The 10,218-nt window shown below is 41.4% G+C and overlaps 1 pseudogene; it reads right to left on the bottom strand.

The window, feature by feature from the left end:
• Positions 1-2,534: 2,534 nt before the first annotated feature.
• The window catches only part of LOC103596752, a 24,330-nt pseudogene continuing 16,646 nt past the window's right edge, over positions 2,535-10,218 (bottom strand).

Below are 10,218 nucleotides of genomic sequence, written 5' to 3'. Positions count from 1 at the left end.
CTCCCTGACACATACTTTCCTCATAATTTTTGGTTACATTAAATATTCAGAGTTTATATTTCTATGATTACATAGATATAAAACACAGAGGATATTATATTCTATGATCTTTTTGTTTTTTCTAATAAGACTGATTGTTTTCCAAGTCTTAATAATATTCTCTCTCTCCCTCTCATTTGCTTAGTTCTCTGTGTACCTGCTGGAGGCATAAATCTTCTTAGAGTCCATTCAGATGCATTAAATTCATCTTTGAGTAGTCATTCCTTTGGAACGTTCTATACTCTTGCTCCAATCTGAGCTGGTGGCTTGCTAGGTGGCCATCATAGCTGTCATCTTGGGATTCCTTTTACCATCATCCTTATAATTCCTTTTACTTCTGTCATGTATTGGGTTTCTAATTTCCGAACCCCCCCCCCCCTTCCCCTTCTTGTTTTAGTAGAGCACCTCTTCCATTAGCTTCCTGAGAAACTGGGTGTGGAAGGTAAATTTCCTGAGATCCAGCCTACAGTGATAGTTTGGTTGGATAGAATTTCAGGTTGGAATGCAGTACTAAGAATTTTAAAAGTATTTTTCCACTGTCTTTTTAGCTTCCATGTTGTTACTGAGTTTGATGCCATGTTCATTCCCATTTTCATTATGTTCCTCTCATTACTCACCCTTTCCTGGTTTTCCTAGTCCAGAGTTTCTGTGGCTCAATCTCTCTTGAGGAGAAATCTCTAGTCTTCTGCTAGAATGGATGGATGGGGCAGTGGAAGGCATCTGGGGGGTCTTACTTCTTACATAAGTTTCAATCACTCTTCCAGTTTTCAGTTCTACCCCCCAATCCCCTGCAAATTTCCCCCCTCTTTCAGCACCTAGTGCTACCTGTTCCTCAGCTGCTTTAGACTGTGCAGTGTAAGGAAACAGCTCGCATCTGTGCCTCCTCTCTGCTGCTTGGTTTCAGCTTTTTCAGAAAAGCTAAATCATATTCCACTCATCCTCTCTGCTTCCCAGTTTTCAAAATTTTATTCCCTCTGACTCTCCTCCCATTCTCTCTAACCTTGTGGATTTATGCACTGAAAATATATTTATTATAAATTTCAGTGAAGATTTTGTAGGCAGGAAGGTTGTATTCGTCAGGGTTCTCCAGAGAGGCAGAACCAATGGAATATGTTATAAATGTATGAGATGGAATTTATTAGATGGGGAACATGGTAAGACCAGTGAATTAGCTCACATGATTGTGAAGAGAAGTCCCATGATATGCTGTCTGCACACTGGATGCCAGTAGTGGGCTCAGTCCAAGTCCTAAGGCCTCAAAACCAGGGAAGCTGATGGTGTCCTTGGTGTAAGTCCTGGAACCCAAAAGCCAAAGAGTCTTGAGCTCTGATGTCAATGGTCAGTAGAGAAGAGTATATCCAGGCTCCAGCAGATAAAGGGAGAGATTTACTTTTTCTCTCTGAGTTTTTGTTCTCTCTGGGCCCCCAATGGATTGGATGGTTCCTGCCCAGATTGAGGGTGGATCTTTCCCACCCAGTCCACTCAGACTCTCATACTAATCTCTGCTGCAAACATCCTCATGGACACACCTAAAAAGACAGCTTTACCAGGTTTTTTAAACTTCCTTAATCAAATCAAGTTGACACCTACAATTAACCTTCACAAGTCCACCCCTTGTCAACTTGGTGTCCATACTATCATCTTAAATCATGCTTAATCTTCAAATGGGACAATAAGATAATAGTTTCACCTAACATGATACAACTATCCTGTGTACAAATGCATTAATTTCTTTCCCAGAAGAGGAAGTGTCGGGCCTCCCTGAGCCAGAGGCCGACAAAACCGAGCGGGAAGAGACCCCGGTCCAGCCGGGGGTCCCTTGTGGGGCTGAGCGGGATGATGAGTGTCGCTGGCACGGCCCTTCCCCCCCAGGACCTTCCTCCCCGGGGGCCGAGAAAGAACACCACCGAGCCAGGAGAGCGGTCAAAGCTGGAACTCTGTTTATTTGCAGGGCGGCACAGCTTATATAGGGAAAAAGGGCAGGGCGGGTTTTGATATGAGAGATCAAGCAAAGAGCCAATAAGAAGGGCTTAAAAGGATAGGGTGAGGTGGTGGGGAGGCTCTATGCGAATACGGAACTAAAGTTGCTGAATCACTGGGACCCGGAAGGGCGAGGCTGGCAGCTACGTGCCGTTGAGCGCTAGTGAAATGGTGGCCGCGGAGCGCATGAACTGGCGCCCGTGCGCGTCAGGGCGCATGCGCGCAAAGTTATGCCCAACAAGGAAGTAATGTCCTGAGATGATATTTACCCTTCTCCTAGTATCCCATGACTTAAATGCGTATACTAGGAGATAAAGTTAACAATATTTAAATGCTAGTATAAAATCAGTAAGTCTCATGGTGCATGATAAAGAATAAGAGGAACAAAACCAAAGATAATTGCTTAATATGTGTACAGTGTATACATATATACATATAAATAAAGAAAGACATTCTTAACACAATAGGGAGAACAATTACAATCTTCATTACTGCAACTGGTCATGTGCTCAAGGCTAGTATTTATAACTACCTTCTTCTACTACCCATTCTGTATTTCTTTTGCCTTCAGTGAGCACCTCAGCTGGTTCTTTACCTGGCACAGTGACCCAAACCTTCATCCCTGAAGAATCTGGACCATTCATAGTCTTGCCTAGATTTGGTTGTTGTAATTTTCCATTGACCTTAATCACAGGGCATGGTAGATGCCTAATGGATCTCCTATATTCCAGGCATAATCTTCCTTATCTCTATTGTGAAGTAGTAGTCCAACTTCCCCTTGGTAGTCTGGGTCAATCACCCCAGCTAGCACTGTCACTCCTTTCTTAGCCTGTTGACTCAGAGGCATGAGGAGCCCTAAGTGGCCAGATGACAGCTTTAACTTCCAGTTAAATGGCATCATTTTTGTGTCTCCTGATGGAAGCATTCCTCCCTCTGGAATCAAGACCTCTAGACTAGCAAGCATAAAGTCACGGGGACAGGAAATAAAAATTTTGCTATTGGGTCCCTAGAGGTAATGGTTAGTGGTGCCACTTCTGTTTCCACCCCTTGACTCTTGGACCCATGAATCCTGGCTATGAGAGAATCAGTACCATATACTGAGTGCTGATTTAGAGCATATACAGCCTTCTGGAGAACTTTGCCCCAGCACTGCCAGGTATTGTCACCTAGCTGGTGCTGTAAAAAGGCCATTCCACCATTCTATCAGACTGGCTGATTCAGGAAGATGGGGAACATGGTAAGACCAGTGAATTCCATGAGCATGAGCCCATGGCCACACTTCTTTAGCTGTGAAGTGAGTTCCTTGGTCAGAAGCAATGCTGTGTGGAATACCATGATGGTGAATAAGGCATTCTGTGAGTCCACAGATAGTAGTTTTGGCTGAAGCATTTCATGCTGTGAAGGCAAATCCATATCCAGAGTAAGTGTCTATTCCAGTAAGGACAAAATGATGCCCCTTCCATGACGGAAGTGGTCCAATGTTTAATCAACCTGACACCAGGTAGCCAGCTGATCACCCTGGGGAATGGTGCCATATTGGGGGCTCAGTGTTGGTCTCTGCTGCTGGCAGATTGGGCACACAGTTGTTGCAGTAGCCAGATTGGCCTTGGTAAGTGGAATTTCATGTTGCTGAGTCCATGCATAACCTCCATCCCCGACGCCATGGCCACTTTGCTCATGAGCCCACTGGGCAATGACAGGGGTGGCTGGAGAAAGAGTAGTATCCACAGAATGGGTCATCCTGTCCACCTGATTACTAAAGTCCTCCTCTGCTGAGGTCACCTTTTGATGGGCATTCACATGGGAAACAGATATCTTCACATCTTTTGCCCACTCAGAGAGGTCTGTTCACATACCTCCTCCCCAAATTTCCTTCTCACCAGTTTTCCAATCATGTTACTCCCACGTCCCTGGACATCAGGCTAAGCCATTGGCTGCAGCTCATGAATCAGTATATAACCACACATCCAGCCATTTCTCCTTCCAAGCAAAGTGCACAATCAGCCGCACTGCCTGAAGTTCTGCCCATTGAGAAGATTTTCCCTTGCCACTGTCCTTCAAGGATGTCCCAGAAAGGGGTGCAGTGCCTCAGCTGTCCACTTTCGTGTGGTGCCTACATACTGTACAGAACCATCTGTAAACCATGCTCTAGCCTTCTCTTCCTCTGTCAGCTGATCATAGGAAACTCCCCATGAGTCCATATGTGCAGGCTGGGGAGGAGAAGGCAATTTAGCAGAAGTAGGAACCATGGACATTTGGGCCACTTCTTCATGTAACTTACTTGTGCCTTCAGGACCTGCTCGGGCCCAACCATGTATACACCACTTCCATTTGATGATCGAGTGCTGCTGTGCACGCCCAACTTTATGACTTGCTTGGTCAGATAACACCCAGTTTGTGATGGGCAGCTCAGGTTGCATGGTAACTTGGTAGCCCATAGTCAAGTGTTCAGTTTCTACTAAGGCCCAGTAGCAGGCCAAGGGCTGTTTCTCAAAAAGAGAGTAGTTATCTGTGAATGATGGAAGAGCCTTGTTCCAAAATCCTAAGGGTCTCTGCTGTGATTCACTTGTAGTGGCCTGCCAAAGGCTCCAAACAGCAACCCTATCTGCCACTGACACCTCAAGGACCACTGGGACTGCTTGGGGGCAGAGCAGCTTGCACAGCAGCCTGGACCTGTTGCAGAGCCTTCTCCTATTCTGGGCCCCACTCAAAACCTAGCAGCCTTTTGGGTCACTCAGTAGATGGGCTGGAGTAACACCCAAATGAGGAATGTGTTGCCTTCAAAATCCAAATAGGCCCACTAGGTGCTGTGCCTCTTTCTTGGTGGTAGGAGGGGCCAGATGCAACAACTTATCCTTCCCCTTAAAAGGATGTCTCAACATGCACCACCATTGGACCCTAGAAATTTAACTGAGTAGAAGGCCCCTGAATTTTAGTCAGATTTATTTCCCATCCTCTGACATGCAAATGTCTTACAAGTAAGTCAAGAGTAGTTGCTATTTCATGCTCACTAGGTCTAGTCAGCATAATGTCATCAATTTAATGGACTGGTGTAATGTTTTGTGGAAGGAAAGGTGATCAAGATCCCTGAAAACTAAATTGTGACATAGGGCTGCAGAGTTTATATATCCTTGAGGTAGCACAGTGAAGTTGTATTGCTGGCCTTACCATCTGAAAGCAAACTGCTTCTGGTGGGCCTTATGGACAGGGATGGAGAAAATGGCATTGGCCAGATCAATAGCTGCAAATTCATTGTTAAGATTCTGTTTCTCGGGGCCGGCCTGGTGGCGCACTGCTACAGTGCACCTCTTGGGAGTGCGGTGGCGCTCCCGCCGAGGGTTCGGATCCCACATACAGACCGGTCCCCACTCACTGGCTGAGCAAGGTGTGGGAGCAACACCGAGGGTTGCGATCCCGTTGCCGGTCCTGGTCCGGTACGGGCGCGACACTGAGGGTTGCGATCCGTTGCCGGACACGAAAAAAGACAAAAAGGAAAAAAAAAACAAAAAGATTCTGTTTCTCTATAACCACTCCAGAATCTGTGTTAGTCAGGGTTCTCCAGAGAGACAGAACCAATGGAATATGTTATAAATATATGAAAGGGAATTTATTATGGGAATTAGCTCACATGATTGTGAAGAGAAGTTCCTAAGATAGGCCGTCTGCACACTGGATGCTTGCAGCATGGCTCCATCCAAGTCCAAAGGCCTCTAAACTAGGGAAGCTGATGGTGTCCTCAGTGTAAGTCCAGGAAAGTCCTGGAACCCAAAAGTTGAAGAATCTCAAGCTCTGATGGCCACAGACAGACGAGATGAATGTATCCCAGCTCCAGCAGATAGATAGAGAGATTCACTATTTTTCTGTTTTTTGTTCTCTTTGGGCCCCCAGTGGATTGGGTGGTTCCTGCCCACATTGAAGATGGGTCTTTCCCACCCAGTCCACTCAGGCTCTCATACTAATCTCTGCTGGAAACATCCTCATGGACACCTAAAAAGATAGCTTTACCAGGTTTCTTGGCATTCCTTAATCGAATCAAGTTGACACCTAGAATTAACCTTCACAAAAGTAAATACATGTGTTCAATCTGCCATCTGAAGCGAAAGTCATGGCACTGATTTTTACAGTAATCATTATATTCAATAATAATTTTGCATGTACCCAAATACAAAAACTTTAAATAATGTGCAGCTGAAATTATTATTTATACTCAGGAAAAAAAAAAAAACATATTAAAGCATTTCTCCCCTGCAGTGTCCTGTCTTGAGTTTCACTCCTCTTGAGCCAAACTACTTTGTCCCTGCTTTTTCTAGCTGGTGGGCAGACAAATGAATTTTCCTTTTTGTTGATTTGGGATGTTGCTGGATTTATATACAAGTTTGGTTTAGATAGTGAAATTATAATCATAACATGATTATAATTTATGATTATATCATATCATATAATTATAATTATATCATGTAAGTAAACACACTCACTCCCCAAAACATTATATTCTTCAGTGCAAAATACACCTAGGTGCTAACTTTTTTTGTGATAGATTGGAGTGGAGTGAAATATGTCTCATAAACAAGGTGACAAAAAAATGAGAGGACAATAGACTAGACTAACGTGCTATAAACAAGTGTTTAAGTCTGTAGCATCATGAGTAGTTAACTGAGTAAAAATAAGAAAAAAAAACTGGATTTCAGATGCTTCCTGTGTTACATTTGCCTTTGTGGAAGACCGCTTCATTTTCTTTCATGTCGATTACTTGAATAAACTTGAATAAATGAAAGTTCTTCTAGTACAGCATCATATATATTTGGCTACAGATATTGCAATACCAATCATTGCACAAAATGGTTGTCATGATTCATGTTCAGTTAAGCTGTCAGAAGTGTTCCGCTAAGATTCCAAAAAGGAAAAAGCTGGGAAGCAATTGCAGAATCAACTATATATTATGAATGTTATTAATGATGGTGAAAATGTAAAACAAATTGAGTTGTGAAGACACGGTTCTTTCCTTTATAGTAACATGTAAAACTTTGTGGTTCTCTACCAGATGAACATTAAGCCTATTATTGCATGCATTAAAGATAAGAAATTTCTTCCTGCCAGCACATACACACCTGTGAGGGCACGGCAAAAGCTTTGTGTTGTTTATTAGCATGAGACCCTCTCTTCATGAAACAGCTGCCTGACACACAGCCCAAAATGTGGCTCCCTTGTGTTTTAAAACAGGAGGTGTCTCCTCTGAAAGGGGAGGCACACAATAATGGGAGTTTTGGCTTGGAGTTGCTCTGGCTAAACGACAGATCTTCACTTGTGAAAAATGGATCTACACAACCTGCTCTGTGTCACAAACTCAGAAAACTGTGTTTGAGATGCGTAGGTTGACATCCTGCTTAGTTCTTATTTCAGCTTCAGTGGAAAACATGACACTCAAGGCAGTTCTGTTTTTATTGACCACATTGAGATTTTCCATCTTGCATCCTCTTTTTTTCCTTTCCCCCTCCAATGATACATTTGTTTTCGTTCTCAGTGATTTATATTGCTACATGATCTACAGTACTGCTTTACAGAGATAGTTCTATATCTGCAAAGTTTTATTTTGACTATCTCAGGATGATAAGTTGGCTCTCATGGGATTGAGGGGATTTAATTTAATGTCCAGAAAACCTAGCCTAGTTGAGACAACATTATGGAAACGAGTTTCAAAGCCTGTCTTTTAATCTAGTGCATTGAGCTCTTTTTTGAAGAAGCATAAAGAAGTACAAAGCATTATTTATCATAATAATTTTGTTTATAATTTCTGATTTCTACTTTAAAAATGTGGAGAGGATGTCTTTTATTAAAAGATGTATAATGTAAAGCTTTTATTTTAAGGACAGACTTCTGGAATTTTTTCTCAACCTTCTAACAATTGGTAGAATTTATAAACCCTGTATATGCCAATATTTAAGGCTTAAATTACATGTATGAGTGTCTTGACTCTAGAGTTATCAGATAAAATACAGAATGCACAGTTAATTGAATTTCAGATATACAGTGAATATTTTTTAGTATAAGTATGACCCAAACATTGTATTTTTAATCTTTGAAATCTAGCAACCCCTACTCTCTGACATTATTTTAATAAAAGTATTTTGTGTGTCAATGGCTCAAATACTCTTAACTACAACTTAAAAATGAGGAGGTTTCATGTGTGTGTAATAAAATGTACTTGGTTTGCTTTTGAGACACACAAGAAGTTATGGTTATTTATGTGTCTCAAGAGAAACTTTAAAATTTTGGTTAGGTTTTTCATTCTGTTTGTCTTGCACTTTATTGCTTCAAATCTACATTTTCTTCAGCTCTGTACACTAGTAGTTTATGGAGCCATCATAAAGAAAAATAGGCGAGACCGTTGATAGGCAATTTGGTCCAAGATTCAATTCTTCAATATATACGCATGCATATAACTGTATAGTTCATGAAATCAGTTCCCATGTTACATTTTACTTTCACATATTAATGATAATGACAGCAGAAATAAATAATAGATTATTATTATAAAGAAGATATTCTAGTACACAAATTTTAGAACCAGTGAGTCTGGGGCTGAATCCAAGCTCTAACACAAAATAACTGTATAGATTTGGAGGAGTTACACAACCTCTTTATGTCTGTGTTCCATCTTCTGTGAAATACAGGTAATAATGATACCCACCTCATAGCTTTGTTGTGAGGATTTAATAATGTTAATGTACATAAAACTCACAGAGTGTTATCTGACATTTAGTCAGTACTATGTAAGTGTTATTATACATTGTTGTTGATTTTTTGGTTTGTTTTCCATGTGCAGTTACCATGTCAAGATTTTTATAAATAGTACTAGTTTAATCTTCATAGCAATTCTCTGAAGAGAATTGTATTAATATATTTAAAAACATGATGCAAGTTGCCTAAATCTTAGAGCCAGGATTCAATCCCAATGCTTTTAATCCATATATTTTGTTACCACCCCTAATACACACACACACACACACACACAAACGGAGCCAGGATTCAATCCCAATGCTTTTAATCCATATATTTTGTTACCACCCCTAATACACACACACACACACTCTCCCCCTCCCCCAGATTTAGGTGGTTTGTTCTGAGAGACATGTTCTACTAGTAGCCCAATTAAATCTATATACAGAAGCCCATTTTAATAGTGGATAGTGTTCACCAACTCTGCTGCCTTTTTCTTCCTTTCATCAACACCAGGTTCATAAAATCCTGGTAACCCATAACCTGATTTTTACTGGGATTGTTGTTTTTGCTTGTTATTTTCATCAAGTAATCATTTTTGCAATTGTGCCACATTGAAAAGTGCTGAGACTTCTCATGATTACAGATCATCCTTAGTAGTCCTTCACGTATGCCTGGGGCTTCTTTTGGCTATGTGCCAACCTACTTTTCCATCCATGGATACACACTTTCAAGCACAAATGCATAAGCATACATGCACATGTGTATGTTACATTTATTCTTCAATTTAGTGAGCAACTACAAATTATCTGATGGTATCCCAGCTTTCAGGAAAACAGGAAAGGAGAACTGCTCATTTAGAATTGATTTTGGATGGTGAAGTGATGACAAATTCAGAGAAAATACTTGAGGAAATTCAGTGAACAAAGATAGCTAATTAGGGGGAATTGCATGTCAGTCAAATGAAAATAAATGAAGTTATGAAAATTGTTTGTGTAACCACATTGAAGCCATTACCAGTTTTAGAAGGATGTTTTGACCAAAGAAACACATTCCAACAACTTAGGCAGATTTGAAAACAAAACAATGTTTAAAAATATTGAGTTTCTCAAAATACTGTGAGAAGACATATAATCTTTACTTATATTAAAGAACCATTTCCTCTTATCCCCCTTTGCTTAACCTCTTATAGATGTCTCCTTTGTTCCCCTCTCCCTCCAATCAACAGGAAACTCTCCTCCCCACTCAGCGTAAAAATCCACTCCCCGTCCTTTTCTTGGCCCTTTAGTTCTTTTCCTCCTCCTTATCTGTAGCCTCTATTCTTCTGTGTCTCCATAGCCTTCTTCTGGATTCTGCATCCCACCAATAATCTCCATCATCTCCAGCCCTCAGAGGACAGAGGAGGGTGACATACTGTGCAGGCAAAAGGAGGCCCGCCTTAGAGAAGAGGAGGGAAGAAAGGCCAGGAAAATTCAAATCCCC

Source organism: Galeopterus variegatus, unplaced genomic scaffold (assembly GCF_000696425.1).
Source record: "Galeopterus variegatus unplaced genomic scaffold, G_variegatus-3.0.2 Scaffold2100, whole genome shotgun sequence".
NCBI classification, from domain to species: Eukaryota; Metazoa; Chordata; class Mammalia; order Dermoptera; family Cynocephalidae; genus Galeopterus; species Galeopterus variegatus.
Note: the sequence above shows the minus strand (reverse complement) of the source record. Positions and strands in the feature narration are given on the sequence as shown.